The sequence below is a fragment of the Diadema antillarum genome, unplaced genomic scaffold (genome assembly GCF_040938485.1).
Source record: "Diadema antillarum isolate AM-2024a unplaced genomic scaffold, OU_Dant_1.0 seq00001753_RagTag, whole genome shotgun sequence".
Lineage (NCBI taxonomy): Eukaryota > Metazoa > Echinodermata > Echinoidea > Diadematoida > Diadematidae > Diadema > Diadema antillarum.
In genome coordinates, this window is record NW_027272435.1 from 121,205 (window position 1) to 139,327 (window position 18,123).

The following is an 18,123-nucleotide window of genomic DNA, read 5'->3' on the forward strand; positions in this document are numbered from 1 at the left end:
GAACAAACTTCAATCATTCTCAACACTGACAGCATTGCACTGTTTCAAGTAGATACAATAAGTGCGTTTATAAATCGTAATGTGTAATGATGGCTTGGAGTGATCATAACTAGGGAGTTTAACGACACTATCTATGAGCTCAATTAAGCCAGAAAGTTAGGTCATTCGAAATTTGAAGAAATTTAAATAGGCCTACCTGTAATATCATAATTATGGTACATGTATCGCCGTTTGCCATTGCATCATAGAGTTCCTTTTCCCCTTTGCCCCCCCCCCAAAAAAAAAAAACAACAACAACCACGTTCCACTGCCCTTGAGTGTGTGTGCATGTGTGTGTGTGTGGGGGGGGGGTGAAATGAACTTTACAGTACAATACAATACAATACAATACTTTACAATACAATTACTGTTTAATACGCTCTTCCCATCATGTTCATAGCTCTTACAAAGTTACAGAAATAAAAAGGATGATTTAACAGAAATATGGAATAGTAAAAAAAAATTAACCTTTATAGATTCATCACTTGTACGCCATACAGTAAGTAAACACAGGCATATATACATAATAGGTACACAATTCATGTACACACATATACATATAGGCGCACACATTATGCACACACATGCACATAGGACTTAACATACTGTGCAGAGCTGAAGATTGAATTTAGAATAGATATATTTTCAGGGCACAAAGCTGGAAACCAATTTTCAGTGAGTAGATCCGCAGAGTTTCAAATCTATAATGGCAACCCAAATTAGTCGATGTCGGTGATAACAATGGTGATGTTAATGATGATGATGATGATTATGATTTTAATAATTGTATAGTATTCGTTTTAGTGCTATAAGAGCAAATAAAATCAACATAATGTGACAACTGTGTCAAAGGTATTCAATGACAATGGCAATTCAGTGACAATAGTATTGATCATGATTACGAAATATGACAAAATTGATGAAATACAATGATTCGTCTAGCAATAATACGTACATAACAATGGAATGCTGTTCCCACAATCCTGGCCATCGTCTTTATTTTGTAATAAAGGCTTAGGTGGATTATGAAATGTTCTCATGAATGCACGTGTCGCTACATTATTTCGGATGCAGTATCTTCCATTTCGAAAAAAAAAAATACTGCTCTCTTACAGTTGTCAAGCCTTAATTTAGCAGTTAAGACGTTAGAGTTTCGGCGCCACGAAAGCACCATGGACTGGTACTACCAAGCGAGTTTTGCCTTGTATGTGTAGTTTCCAGAGCGCGGGGAAAACAAGCGAATTCAAGTTGATTGTGTGTCGTCTGGTGGAGCAGCTGGGACTTGTGTGGTGTGTACGGGCGCCCTGTGAGTCGCCACATCTGCTAACCGAATATGACTGCGTTGTAGATGCACTGCGTGTAACCCGCCTGTGTGTGTCTCCAAGTCCGCCACAGACACAGAGCCAACGTCCATTAAACACTGATTTGGATATGTGTGCGGCACGAATTCAGGCAATAGTGCTTCGTAGTAAGCGAACTCGGCCACATCACAGCATTTCAATTTAGTTTCAAAATACTGCACTTGGTGTAGAGCTTGACATTCATCCTTGAGGATCTCCTTTCGTCATTAACTTGAGTTGCAATTTGATTCGTGTGCATACGGCAGGGATATATCGAGATTGTCATTCACTGAACGATATTTGGAAGAGCATGCCATGTAGCAAGAATCGAGCTAATCTGACCGTGATCGAGGAACCGGCATTCGACAAAACAGGTGGGTGTATGACAACACATTCTGAGTTTGGATTCGTCTTTTGTTTTAGTCAAGATTACGTACTGTCAGACGCACTTCAGTGACATGTAATGCAACTTTGTCCTGGATTCAGTGTGACACAAAATATTCTTCGTCATTTTTAGGGCATACGGTCATGCAGTGTAGTTTGATACGCAACCATTTAATAGTCTGCTTTCTTTAAGCCTACTAAATGTTCTTTGTAGGAATACCATAAATGCATTTAGTAATAGACGGATTATAGATTGTTTCTCTAATAGTCTGCTACTCGATATAATTATACAGGTACCCCCCCCCCCCATTTTCTGAATCTCACTCCCCAGTTTGTTTCCGCTCTGTAGATCAACAACTATGAAAAATGTAGCATCTGTGAGAACTAATTATTGTGTATACCGTTCAAGCGTAAAGGAAGATGTGAAAAGTAGGGCAATTAATGAAGAGAGGAAATGAAGAAAGAAAAAGAGGGGTCTCGACACTGAAGACGGAATTTCGACGATATTGCGGCTGAAGGCAAAGTAGGCTGACACAGTACACACAGTAAGGACGACGAAATCGAATCTTGTGACGGGTAGGAGGAACACACGACAAGACAATCTAATAATGTGGTGCCAGACCGCTACATACGATACAGCTGACATTTACTTTTGCTACTAATTATCTCAAGTTCAGGTATACTTCACAAACAAACGTGAAATTTGCAAGTGTTGCAGATTTTGTTAGTTTTTTTTTCTCACGCTTTTACTCCTTATAGTCTACATACTTGCACACATTGATGATGGAGAGCAGAATCTTCTTTTTGTATTTCATAACCCAATAGTTTTCCCAAATTGTGTCATACCCCACCATCATGACGGAATAAAGGCGATCATTGTAACTCTTATTCTGGGGACCTCACAAATTATAAGTTAAGTATTGGGGCCTACACGAAAACACAAACACGCATACTGCAAGTGAAATTATTAATGCTGTGCTATCTCTCGGAGTACAAAATATGCAAGAAGTTGATGTCCAGAACATGGAAGCAGTCAATATTTTCAGTCATAGGTGTTTGTTTTTTTTAAATAATTTTCAAGCAAACTCGCGTCAACCACAGATGCTAAGCATTAACACATTCTGAAATTTTATTACAAACACGAAAAAGAACCTTTCTTAGCTGTTGAATCGAGAATTAAAAAACAAAAACAAGTTGTTTGACTGAATGTACAATGAGTATAGCGACATCCCTGGGCGACATGCAGTTACTCTTTCATCCTATATTTTATAAAGCATGATCTGTTATGGTACAAGTATAACCTAATTGAAGTTTTGACTAGAGCTTATAAAGTGATAAAATTATTCCGAAAGGGCCAGTGAGAGAGCGTGAGAGGAAACGGTAAGTCAAAGACCGCTATAAAAAGCCGTTGCGAAAAGCATTGCATCGAGTAGTTGCTGATCTGAGAGTGTAAGACGATCTAAACCACACACATGTACACACAACACACACACACACACACACACAACACACACACACACACACACAGCACACACACACACACACACCACTGTTGACATCAACATATCGTACACGTATGCATGCATGCTCGACCTGCTAATAACCTTGCACATACACTCTGCAAATTAGAACATACGGAAAACAATAAAATGTAAACCATGGGTAAATTGCGACAAGAAAGGCTAAATGCAGGTATATAACAATAAATCAAGGAGGAGTCTTTCAGTGGACATTTTGCATCGAATCAGGTTACGTTTGAAAGCAAAAATACAGGTTACGGGCTTGTAAGATTTTCGGCGTCTCGTGCATCTAAAAGGGAAAATTACCTCAAATATACATGTATGTGGATTCAGGAAACAATGAAAATGTTAGCAGCACAAATCACTGAAATTTGAAGAATTCGTTCAAAACTGAACAATTTTTAAAGTTTAGGTAAATTTCGCCATCGCCGGATAAGAAGACTTCAAAAATTCGCGATGTCGATTAGTGTAAGACAACGATTAAAGAAAATATATGAAAATTCAACATAATTTTCCGGCATAATGAAAGAGCACTTGACTAAATCTCTTTCAAAATGCAGGGGAATAATGTTTGTACAAGTAACAAGAAATCCCGTATGGAATTCTCTTATTTCTATCATATTATGTAGTTGTCATAATGTGACATCGCAAATCCCATCAATCAACAACATAATTTCATATACACCATGAGATTTTAATTTAACCTGGCAAGAGTCATTCCCAAAGGGACAGAGGGTGCTATATAGTTGCCATACGGCCCCAATGCCCCCCCCCAAAAAAAAATCCTTTCCGAATTAGTATGGCAAAGTTATACTATGTTAGTGTACTTAGGGGACATGCAAGAAAGCCGAGTTGCAATCGATTGCAAATATCTATTACAAATTTTGCAATTGATTGACAGATCAAACGCAACTTGCAATCAGCTTTCCGTTGCAAGAAGCAAGTTTGCAATCAATTGCAACTTTTGCGAGAGAATCGATCGTAACTTGCGATTAATTTTGGGATTTGCAATTGATTATAGTTTCTTGCATCGCCCCTTAGACTATAGTTTAAAAATGTCCCATGAACTGAATCATAAAAGCAGTCCCACTTTAAAATCAACTGCATGATGAGACATTATTGCCTGGATGGTATCATCCCTAACAGTTGCTGCGGGAGCCGGGGCAGTGGTGCTACAGCTATAGTGATAACCCTTTTCACTTTTTGCTTTTTCATCAGAAACCACAACAATGCATGCATGTTTGAAAGCAAAAATAAATCGTAATATGCAAGAAAACCCGGGTGATGTACGAAAAGTGAAATGAGGTTCGTTCTTCCGAAGGTTTGTTTCCCCCGAAACACACAGGTTTCTTATACCGAGATATTCGTTAATCCGAGCATGTTGCCTTATTCCAAAGGTTCGTCACTCCTGAGGTTCGTTAATTCGAAAATGAAATACAGTTAGTTACTCCAAGGGTTCATGAATCCGAAAATGTAATATGGTTCGTTTTTTAGAGTTCGTTAATCCGCAAATGAAAAGAAGGTGCTTACTATAAACGAAACTAATTTTGTTTTTGGAATAATGTACCTTCGAAATAACGAACCTTATTTTGGGTTTGGATTAAGGAATCTTCGGCATTATGAATCTTCAGAATAACGAAGTGTAACCGGAACCCATTTGTTTTGAGCATTGCCCTTTGTCCCATCGACGAGAACAACCCGTGACACCCATTTTGCGCCCCCATAGTATAAAAATGTTCCGAGGCCTCCATATACTTTCGGGTGGATTTAAACAGTTAGAATTGCATAATTTTCGTGTTCACTAGGGGCCGTAAGCAGGACCCCGATGATCTAAACCAGTGACAACGACACATCTTCTCCAGCTTCAGCAATATATATGTGTATTGTATACTATTAAGTATAAATCGTATACGCAGTAAAACGGAAATACGAAACTTGTTTGTGGCAGTTTCAAGTGCAACAATTGCTCCCCTGTGGTACACCTAAGCCTCTCATTATCTTCATTCAAATTCCTTATCAGATTTGGCGGAAATCATCCTCAGGGGTACAGGAAATGCAGAGGTATCTTTTTACAAGTACATACAACCTAGTATGGTATCCTAATGCAGCGCTTTCGAAGGCAAAGGCTACTTACCATGTGCCTGTCATGATATAATACATGTATGTTTACAATGTGTGTAAAGAAAATTACAATAGAATAAAAGAATTGTAAATTGTTCACCATACCCCTGCTAGGAAAAACATTGATAAAAAGTGTATCCTGGCCTTTGAAACATCATCGAAGGGCTTAACAGAGTCACAGGGTTGAATTTATCTTGAAGCTCAGAGTGGCGTCAACGCTCTTTATAGCTCTTGTTTTTACTAAAATCTTTCCATTTAAACTCAGCCATGGCTTTACAGTCAATTCTATCAATGCTGGCATGTTAACGCATCTAATATGCGGAAAAAGTAAAACTAACAAAAATATTGAAAGTTTCATTAGAAGAACGGTATGGTAATATAGTCTGCTTTATTATTGTAAATCTTCATCGACACTTCAATCAGTATCGCTCTCCCTCTCTCCCTGTCTCTCTCTCTCTCTCTCTCTCTCTCTCTCGTCCGTTAACCGCTACGTTCCTGTTTTAGTGTACAGTTATACAGTACTTTCAGGAACAAGTTCGGACTACAATATTGGCAAAAATATGGATTTGATTTTTTTCTCTCATAATCATTTCTCCTTACTAATATTAGGGAAACATGAAACATTCTGCTGCTGGAACAGATTTGTGATGGATACGCTAGGCCATGGTTGTGATGATTTGCTGTGAGAAACTCAAATTTAGTTTTCCTTTGCTCATGCATTATATTGTACCGTTTTTTGCTTTTGTTCGCTTTTAGCTCGGTTGAGAAGGCACACACGTAAGTGAGTTATTACGATCGCTTCGTTCCAATGTTCGTCATGATTAGTTCTTAGTGCGGCGCGCATCGTGCATCGTCTGCAAACGTCTTTACAACGATTTTATCTTCTGTAAATCGCATTAGATTATTTAAATTGGGGGTAACCCAACCTGAATTATTGAAAGGAAAATCCATTAACATCTTTGCTTGTATGTGCGATCATACTGTTGACGTATGCGCGAACTATATCATGCTGTGCACAATTTAGTCTTATTCATGATGTTTTTCTAAAGCGTTGCGTGTTTTGATGAGTATGCACAATCCTTATCTTGTAGGCCAATCTTAATTAAAGACATTAATTCAGAAGCCAGATACATGAGATCTGGGAACTTGGATTGTCATTATTGACTCCGGTATTGTATCACGTCTCAGCTTTTTTTCCTTTTACTAAAGTCGTATCAATTACGACTCGTTTGAGATTTTTCAATCTCTGTGCTAGTACATTGTAAATGATGAAGCAATGTTTTGCCATTGCTGTAATCCATTGCATTTTGAAATTCTCAGAAGGCTCATAATTTCAGCTTGTGATGTTATAATAGGGTGTCCACAGGGGAGATGTGGGAGTCGTTCATGCAGTGCCACGAAAATTCAAACACAGACGCTGTATACCAATTCATGATTTGAATTATGATACGCCAGAGTACTAATGCTGTTAATACTAACTAAATATGATATGATATGATATGATATGATATGATGTAAGTATGTCTGGTCTGCTCATTCATTGAGACAGTAATTTGATTTTCACTGGTGACATATAAACAACAAAAATATATCACTCAAAATAACGACCATACAAACTTACACACAGTATACATACAATTAGACACATATATTTAATAATTATCATATTCATTCATAATACAATTATCATCATTTCTATAATAAATTTTCAAATAAATGCTATTCAAAGCTATACTTAGATAAACTGAACAACTCAGATGTACTTTATGCTATATTATATTGAGTCAAACACTGCAAGTCTATCCCATGGACGGCGAATGTAACGGACCAGTACATTTGTTCTTAAAACAATAATATTTATAGTCTTTGCAGGTTAGCAAATCAACGTTTTATTTCCCACGTGTTGATTTACGTCTACATACTTTACAATACAACTGTAACGTATCAAAAGGGGGGAAAGATAGCCTAGACCAAAAAAAGAAAAGAAAAGAAAAGAAACTAAAACTGAAGAAACTACTTAAAGAAATTGTAGGTTCACATAGCTTGCATTATGCTGCTTGACTTGTCGCAAAGGATGGCATGAATTCTTTCCAATTAAATCTTCATTTCTTTTTGTACGTGACTACAGGCACAATAATTTTTGTTTATATCAGGCAAATAATAATGCTAGTTAGACTGTTACGAGTGAATAATTTGCCACGGTAAGAGTTAGGAAAGTCAATAACTTTAGAAATAAAGGAGATCTAACGGATATTTTATTGGGCGATTGAGTATCTTTTCGTTCTTGAAGAGTTCGTGCAAAGGAAAGCCACGCTTGAGTAGGCCTATAGACTAAAGTAGAATAGACTGGTGATAATGTGTGTTATCGTGTGAGGAAGAGCAGTGTATACTTATGAATGCCTTGTTCATCACTTGATAGAGGTGAAGAAGCTGTGCTCATAATGTTGGATTTTTAATCTGCATTTGAAACAATGAATCATCAAATTTTGTTTTAGCGTTTGAAAAATAGTTTCAACGTTGATGAGATTGCTCTTTTATGGATTCAGTCTTACACTTGAATATATTATAGCTATAGTCTTACACTTAAAAATATTGTACGTTTGAGCAAGATGATGTCAATGATATTGTGCAATGTCTGCTGTACAAAAATGTCTCATTGATAGGAATGTGGTCATCTCGTAAATTTTTGATTATAAATGAACAAAATGAAGCAAGTCATTCTGTCAGATTAACAAGATTCGTCGCAATGCTTCACTCGCTCTGTGTTAGGTCATCTAACAAGGGCAAACGTTGGACCACAGATTGACCGAATGATTGATCATAGTTTTGATATCTGCCATGTTGATAGTGGAAACAGTCTCTTGAATAATTTGTCATGTAACCAACTTAATCGCATTCAAAGATTTTTTTTTCGATTATCTCGTTTATCAATCTTCTCGTTCACGTACACCAATGCTTTCATTATTACAACAACTCAACAGTTTGCCCGTGATATATTGTTTGCCCGTGATATATTGTTTGCCCGTGATATATTGTACTCAGTACAACATCCTAGACCTTACGTTCAAATTTTAAGACAGTTTTAGGTTAATTAATTCTTGAATACATTCGTATGTTTAAGATCTTCATCCAGATCACTTTGGGGTTTTTTCCCCAAAGTGTTATCGGCCTATTAAATGAAAAGAAAGACATTATTCAGAGGGGTGAAGGTTCAGGTGTGAGTTTCTTCAATTTGTCTCCCTTTGATATGCCCAGTTAATATGCCTTGTCCGTCTTGGACTACTTCACATAACAATGTCGGAATTTCGGAGCTTGGGTATTTGTTCCATGTTCATCGTGTCACTGCCGGCAACCAGGGAGAGCCTGGTGGTAGTGTTGCTGCTCGGAAAGCAGTAGATGACAGGTTCGAGTCGCACTGGTTCCTTTGTTTCCGACATGTTTGTTAGTTTACAGATCAGCAGTTGCGATCTTAACAAATTTAATTTGTATAGAGGGAGACAAATTGAAGAAACTCACACCTGTTATAGGCCTATATACAAAATTTTAAGGCTGGATCACGTTCATTTCAAGCTATACCTCCTCAACAGTATTATGGAATAATTTGCTATAACAATTTTCCAGACTATCAAGAATGCTCATTCCTTGAATGTATTTGAGAAACCAGTGAAAACTTTTATGTTTATATAGGAAGGATTTTGCTGTTTTCTTTTTTTTTGGGGGGGGGGGGGTGGGAGTGCTTTTGCATCTAGCATTGATTTCCTGTCGAGGAGGAAGGGCGACCTAAATTATTCAACATGGCAAATTTGAGCAATTATCATCATGACGAATGCTTCTCATGTTTCAGCGGGAGAGAGCGCAGTGATGGATGGTCTCCTCTCGTGTGGAGAAAAATTGAATTTGTGGAGAATGGCTCGGCATCCATTATAGTGGTTACTCGAGTTGTCTGAGCCCCAACGGAGACTCGGCCACAGTGCGGCTTACCCCTCGTTCCGAGTTATCCAGGGGAATTTTTGGAACGTACAAGAAGATGACTCGTTTCGTGCCTTTAACTTGGCTGTTAGACGGGTCCTATCAACGTCTGGTCTATATCATAAACGAACAAAATATAAAAGCTAGGTTATCGCAGTCGTATATGATTCACACATACACACAAAAACAAAAACAAAAACTGAAAAGATGTGCCTAGCTGATGTGTGAAGTTCTGAAATTTAGCTTTTTAGTGAAATGTGATAATTCATGATAGAGAATGTTGATTGAGTGATTGACTTTATTTCATCACGGATAAAAGTCTGCTTTCAGCTGTTAGCTTGTTTTTCAGCAAGGCCGCGAACGTTATACAAAGCGTGTGTTTACAAACAGATTAGCAATGAATTAAAAAAAGTCAGAAACGTGGATCATGAAAAGTATATATGATGAACAAAAGAAATCAAACTCAGAACTGAAGAAAAGAATAACATACAGAAATATACAAAGGTTTGAAAAATGGGCAATCATTATGTCTCAATGCAAATAGATTAAGAGGGTTCAAAATGATGGACGAGCGTTTAACGACACACGGGGGTGGTCAAATGAAATGACTGATTTGTCTGTGAGTAAAGTTTTGAATATACAAAACTTAGCACTTAAACATAAATTGAATATAAATTGTTGGAATCATGCAGCTTTTTCTTTATTTCTGTTATAAATAATTTGATATCATTTGTTGCCCTTAAACTTATAGGAAGATCATTAAAGAGCTTAACAGAAGCTGAGTATAAGGCACTTTGCGTTGTGCTTTCCTCACCATTTCACCTGTATGTAAAAAATAGCATCCCCAAGATAATAATTATGTTCCACGTTGATAGCGGCGTTTTCAATAAAGGCAAAGTAAACAACATTGATCAAAATCTAGGCCGTATGTTGCTTGCGGCCTGTTGCCACTCCCTATCGAATGACATGTTGACGAACTTTAAAGCCCTATTTGCAACATAATCGCTATGTTTGTGATCATGCACGGGCGGGCGCGGCTTTCTTTGTATCTCTTAAACAGCGTCATGTGGCTGGAATCTCATAATGACAATTAATCATAGGACACGTGTATTGACTATCCATCTGTTTTGTAAGTGATCCTGTTTTGGTTTGCGTATGCCACGTTAGCACGGGGTACCAAGATTACTCGCTAAAAAAACACCCCCAACAACAACAACAATAAAACCCGATTTTTCTGGATTTCTTGCAATGATGTTACGTATCATGTGAGTGATTCAGTTTATATTAATGAATAAATGATTAATAGCGTGTAATGACACTTTTTCTTTGGTCTTGATCATATTCGTTGGATGGTTGAATCGAACATTATAGGCTTAAAAAGAAAATACATGGAAATAGCGCCACCAGGATACAACACAACATGAGATAAAGCAAACAAAGTGTGATAAAACATAAAAAGAAAAGTGGAAGAGTCTGAAAAACTTTTCGCCCTTTGTTATTCGCAAGTTCTTTCAACAGGGATAAGAATGACATTTTTATTTCACGACAGAGCAATCACACCCGAATCTGAGTTCCAGGGAGTAAGTCGTGACGTGACGGCAAACCTGATCAAACGCATAGAAATCAAAGGAAATATCAAACGCGGAAAGAACCGTCATACCTGTATCTAAAACATCAGAAAGCATTCTTCAACTCATCTTATCGAATTTATGATTATTTATGATTACCAACGACGCCGTTCGGGGGGGGGGGGGGGCAACACGAAAATAATCGAATAAGTGCGATAAAAAAGAAATAGGCCATGGAGTTGGTGTGGCACGAATTTGATAATGACTGTTGCAGAAATTACGGTAGACCCTTTATCTCATTTTGTATAATTATGATATAATAGCAATATTTTGTAAAGTAAAACAGAGCTATCAATCAAACCAAATCGTAAAGAGCTGATAGGGGTTATCTGACATGCTCAAAAACACCTGTGTTACTAATGAGCATTAAAGTGGTTTGCGATTCTGTGGCTCTTCGTTTGTATATAGCCTTTTCAAATGGAACTTTGTGGCCGGAAATCGCAAAAAATAGGCATTTCCGAATGCATATTGCGCGTGGCAACGGACATCCAACGTACACGCGACGACACGTACATTGTGTGTACAATATACGCCTATTACTATGCAATTCGCACTTTCTTCTTCTTCTTCTTCTTTTTTTTTTTGCTTTCTTTTTTTTTTCCAGGGACTAAATTCTGACCATGGATTGATAATTTGAGCCTATGAAATTGAACGGATATAACTGCACGAAGAAGCAGCTTACACGTATTATTAGGACTTGTTAGGATATTGTTTAAATCAAAAGTCAGTTTGTGTCGGGCTAACTACAGTGGGTTCCGCGTATCCATTCGTGGTGGATAAACCGTACCCTTTGAGTTCAGCTTCCTTTCAGATTCAGGCTCAAGTGGTCTCAAGAGACGACCGCCCATATTTGCCCCAGAGACGGGTATATAGTTCATCCACCTGGCAATTACCATCCTCAATACGTCACGCTCGTCAAAACGAGTATTAATTTTCCCAATTAGATGCGATGGGGGCAGGAAAGCATTGCTACCTTATAGTGCACGACTTGCTGTGACGATGGCACAGACTAGGTTGGTGTGTCAATGTTCCTCTTCTTTTACCTAATCAACTTGCCAAAGCATGGAGAAAAAATACAATGTATCATATGCCGTTTCACTTCAGAAACTTGACTGTCGCGAACTCGCACCTACTTGCAAATGATTGCACTGTACAAATGTAAATTGATATCAATATTTTTCCTGTTGCCATAGAATTCTTTGCGGTTATGTGTTCAATGAATTAGCGCGTGCTAGTGAGAAATTCTATAGGACGAGTATCAGAATTAATTACAGATTCTTGAAGAGAAAAACGTGCACACTTGAGTAAACGTGACGCAGGGCGATCCATACGGGTCCACTTGATTCACTTCATGTAAATTTTTGTAGCATATTGACGTGTATACAATTGATGGCGCCATGTAAAGCCTGTGTAAAGAAATTTTTATCTGATTGCCACTCTAAATTGCGAATATATATATATATATATGTATATATATATAATTCGAGAGTACATGTCTATTGATGGTCACAGTCGGTGTGAAATGTTTTAAGTACCGACCTTTGGATTTTAGTCACACATCTCAAATCAAGGAACAGATATTCGGGTAATGTTAACAATTCATCGTCATGGAAATTGTAATTATTTGAAATATTTTCAGAACTTCATAACGAAGGTAAAACTTAACAGTTGTATCCATTGCAACTGACTGACTAGTTGCCGTACATCGACATAAGTAAACACCGAATTAATCAGTGTTCTCGTAGTAGTCACTATAAAAAAAAATAATGGGCAAATCGGGCTGATGGATACGAACCAACGACCTGACAGGCGTCTGTCTTATCCACTAGACCACCAAGCTTCCGCCCGACAGCCATTGCTGGTTCTATTCCTTATAGCATGCAGCGGGTACTGCGTAATTATTTAAGTTTAGGAAATTCTTGCGTCGATACGTCGATGTATAAGGGCAATTTGTCAGTCAGTTTCAGTAAAAACAACTTACGCAAGAATTTCATGAATTTGAATAGACGTATCCGTGCATATATCAACATACTGTCTAGACAAATTCTCAGGAAACTTCTGGGAAGGTTCACCATATATCCTCGGCAACAATTTCTGGAGTTATTACTTTCTTCTCTCTTTTTTTTTACAACAAAAAGCTCACACATGATAACTAATATTTCGGCTATACTTTGGAGGTGTACACTCATACGGCGTTTTAAATGCTTGTCATCAAAGTTGCTCAATGCATTCAAAGACAAAGTCAGACCTACTTGTCTGAGTGCACTGTCTGTTTTCACATTTCTTCGCTGAACTGCTCGTGTTACTAGCAAACGTCACGCCTCTGCACTAATAGTGATTATTATTTCTACTAACACTCATCTTATTTACTTACGTGATTGCACTTAACTAGTCCATTCACACTTGCAGCAGCGGTGGAAGCACGCACCATGGAAAACACAGCGGATCGATATAGAGTGTGTCCGATGTTTGGGTAAAGTGTTTTTGTTTTTGTTATGTGTTATTTTCACTCTCAAGGGCTGGTAACGATCAAAATGATTGCTTGAGGAGGGAAGTCGTATCCTCACCACCATCTTGGAGGGTTGCTTGAATGACACCCCCCCCCCCCCCCCATCCCGCCCACACGCACACACACACACACACGCACGCACACACGTCCTGATATGGCTAATGTAATGTAGTTATATTGACGTTTGTAAGTGCAACAGATGCCCTGGGACAGAAAGAAAATATATAGAAAATTCAACATATTTTTTAATTTTTCTAGCATAACGAAAGATCACTTGATTTACCCTTTTCAGAAAAGCAGCAGGGAAAATGATATAATCCTTAACGTATATGTCAGCAACAAATCGATGGAATCTTGTGTACATATCAGAAGAAAGTGAAATTTTGTGGAATTTCTTTATATTTTCTTTATTTCGCTGTCTTGTAACGGCACGAGGTGTTAGTCTTCTCATCCAGTGATGGCGGCACTAAAACTTAAAAATCGTTCCCATTTAATGATCCTTTTTATTCACATTTACCTAACTCTGATATCATGCAATCATTGTTATCATTTCTTCGAACGCTGCATATCTATAATAATAATATGTAAATAATAAAATAAATCATGTAGACCTACACGCGTTTCTTTCAACTTTCTTTCAAGTGTTCTGGAGATCAAGACAAAAGATATTACTGTATCAGGCAGTGAATTTTGAAACACAGATATTTAGACCAGACAAGATCAGACTTTATCCATACATACTGACATAATATATATTCATAATTTATTTACCACAAGATATTTTCTCTTGTCAGTGCCATGCAGTTCCATTGAACAGAATTATGTAGTTGCCTTACCGATCATACATGCCATATGCGGTGTGTTAAACATGTAAATCAAAGAATACAAATTTGTTTGTTTGTTGTTCGATCAAATAAGATAATACTTCAAGTACGATGGTGTCAACCTTTCAGAATGCGACACGTGTAGTTTCAGATGACAGTGCTTATAGCAAAGAGGAAATTTAATTCTTCTAAGTCTGGAAGCTAGCTACCACAAGAATCAAATCGATGTTCATCGATGCCTATGCAACAAGTTTTCCTATTGAGCTTCACCACCAGCGACAACTTTTTTTCCAGCCAACTCGCTCAATCAAAATTTCCAAACTAGCAGTGTACACAATAGATCAGTGCATTGCCCAGAGAGTACAGCTGTACCATGTTCATACATAGGATGGTACAGGTAGCCGTATTAAGGGTGACACTATTCGAGTCAACTCTCCAAGGATGTTTGTAAGCAAACAGTAATGAAGCTCATGCTTTCGGTCAATGGTTTGGCAACTAACCTCCTCCTTTGATAAATATAACAGATATATTACAATTATGTACATGGTATGAATAGGATGATTTTTTTTCAATATGATTAAAAATAGAATTGAGATGATGTACATTGTTATCTCGTCAAATCCATATGTAATCTGGTAAGGAGAAAAATCCCACTGTATATTAAAAACAAATGAAATTGTAGAATTCCATTTTGCTGTCTTATTTCGTATTGACCGATATCAATGAACCTTCTGACGTCCCATCATTTGATATCACTCTGTCTTTATATTGATTTATATAGGCCTATGAGTGGCATTCATTTTTTTTCGTCGACTTCTCGTTATTATGTTTACAGGTATTCAGACAAGGCCGTATTCTCTATTCACGATTGATGAGTGGCGCATGATTCATTTTCTCGTTTTCTTTACCTCTTGTAAATGTGTGTGAGTTGATACTTTCGTGTATCGTTTTCTTGTCTATATTTCCATTTATGTTGACTATTTTGCAAGCATGATGGCTTGTTAGGTAGGAGTAGTAAGAGAAGAAACCAGAATCTCTCGTTTGTACCCATGCTCCGTGCCGCGGAGAAGTATAGTCAGAAATATTAAACATTCAAGTGCTAAACCTCACTACAATATCATGCACGAGTGTGCGCAAGATGGTAAAACATTAATGCCTCAGTAGCACTCCTGCTTTCAGTCTTGGGGCACTGTTACAAGGAGACTTGGAGAAAAACTTGAAGAATTATTTTGTTTCGTACAATATACCCACCAAGATCCATACCGGATTTTAACATTTCCTGTGATATACGGCTAAAAATTGTACGTATTAAGAACCACTTCTTTGGTCGCCGTAATATCCAAACTCTGGAAGAGTGGCTTAGAGCATGAAACTTTCATATACGATAAATACTAGAACACCTCCGCATAGATTTGCACGCAATTACGAAGAGATAAATTCCACTACTTTTATAACACCTCCTGCTTATATGCATGCATTTGTTCTCTGTGAAACGTTTGAAATCATTATTACCGGTGGATAATGTTCGATCTTAGTTAGATGTGAAATGGGTGAGTATAGCCATCAACGGAAGACACCTCTGCCTTAATTCTAAATGTTGTCACACGTAATGAATAAACAATGAATTAGTAAATTTAAACTGGTAATAGATTTGAGAAATGAAATTTGTTTTAGAGAATTTCATTGTCGTTATTATGATTATGTTCAGAACGGTGTATGTAGGTAAGTTATATGGGCCTGACGTCATCAATTATCATCTTCGATATTTTTGTACTGTGTTTGTTTGTGTGTGTGTGTGTGTGTGTGTGTGTGTGTGTGTGTGCATGCGTTCGTCTCAGAGAGAAGGGGGGGGGGGGAGTATTTACAAAAAGTACAGCAGTATACAGTAGTGCACAATAGAATCTGCCCTCAACGGTCCACGATTACCATCTGCTGAACTCCTGGAGCTGACACTATCCATTGCAAACCATCAACGCTGGATACTCGTTACCTTGATCGCGTCACCATTTTGAAAGGTTTTGCCCTCGGCAGTGGTGATGGGATAATGTGGTTCTCTCCGATCACAACGGAAGAAAGGGAAATGAAGGCAGCGGCGAGCTGAAGGATATTGAAGAAGGTGGCAAGTCAGGGTGATGAACTGGAGGAAGATGAGGATATCTTACAAAAAAAAAGGAAAAGTAAAGAAAGACAGGAGCTAAGAAGAAATATAGCACTGAAATGTTTTAGATGTGAAAGACTTTAAATTCACAGCGATATCTTTCAAAAGATTTTGAAAAATAAAGTGAAGCTGTCGATAACTTTTATTTTGTATCCTTATTGCATGGTAACGTTGTATTTTCCCTTTGCAAACTGATTGTGAAGTCCTAACTTTCTTTAACTCTCTAATATTCGAATATTGATTATACCTGTACGGCCGGTGCATGACGGAATGAGGTGCTGATCGCCTAACATGTTGACTAGGTTATTGTACAAATACGCTTGATATATTTAACATCATTAGCTAATGACAGTCGGTAGCTTTCTTCATTAATTGATGTCTTGTTTACGTCCCTTTCATGTATAAACCAAACGAGTTTACGAACAAGAAAAACAATGGTATGGCAAGAAACTTTAAAAAAGTAGCGGAAGAGTTTATGCAACGAGCATACAAATTCTTAAGAGATATGGCAAAGAAGGCACGGTTTTACTGACAGTTACTATAACTATATCTCGCACTTTTTCTTTTGTCAGGAAAGTAATGGAATCACTTGGCCCAACACATCCAACAGCAATGTGATGGCATAAAAAGTGATTTCAATCTGATTTTAAGTCTGCTAGTTTCATTTAAGAGAAAAAATTGGTTTTGCGAAATAACTAGACAATGATATGGTAAAACGTCCCTCTTCTCTTCGGTTTGGTTCGTTTTTCTGTCCCGAAGAAATGCATTAAAACTGTACAAGCAGTCACCAAAGAGTGCCGGTCTTATTGTTTGCATGACGTCCCATAATGAGAAAAATGATATTACAAGTTCTACAAAATCATTTCAGATTTTGTCTTTTAACATTGATATAACCAAAAAGTATTGATGATATACGCGGAATAAGATAATAGCTGGTTTATATAAAGTAATAACATTGTTCCGTAGAGTTTCGCTGTATTAGAGACAGAAATTATCCTTGTATTAGAATCGATACACATTATATACTTACTTTCGGTTTCAATGGAAATACAGAAACTCACCTCAACGATGGTTAACATCTGAAATGTGTAACATATGCTGCAACTTTCAACTATTTGAAAGTATGTTTTCGAACTCGTCGATGCTTAGAAGAAGTAACTGAGAAGCCATTATGACCGTAGGGTCTCAAAATCCCTGCACACTAATTGACCGGACTAGCGCTGTCGTGCGCCGAAATCTCTCGCATGCTTTAAAGCTTTGCAACGGCTGAAACGGCAGCGAAAATGTTCGTACAGGGAAACTAGACCCTATCTGATTTTGGATGTCACGGTTAAAGCCCAAACAAAGTTCTGGTAAGCCTGCAAAAGTTGTCAAATTTCGCTCCCAAATGTGAACGTATGCTTAGGAAATGTGCAGGATAACGATGTTATGACAAGATATTCGATGGGTAACGACGAAAATTCGAAATATTAACCAAAAAGGTTCAGTCTCAGAACTTACCCGAACGGGTTCAGGGTAAACTCGGACTCGGGGATAACTCGGCTTCGCTTTGACGGCGGGATGAGCTGTAATGGTTGTCCCTCTGATTGTACAGTGTTGTCCTATGGGAGCGGCCTGTATAAACTAGCGCT

The 18,123-nt window shown here is 37.7% G+C and overlaps 1 protein-coding gene across 1 annotated transcript in view; it reads left to right on the plus strand.

The window, feature by feature from the left end:
- The first annotated feature begins 1,465 nt into the window (after positions 1-1,465).
- LOC139712042 (synaptotagmin-5-like) overlaps positions 1,466-18,123 on the plus strand; it is a 37,310-nt gene continuing 20,652 nt past the window's right edge. Inside the window, exon 1 of the mRNA XM_071623881.1 lies at positions 1,466-1,753. The gene's annotated coding sequence lies outside the window, so the exon portion shown is untranslated. The remainder of the gene's footprint in view (positions 1,754-18,123) is intronic.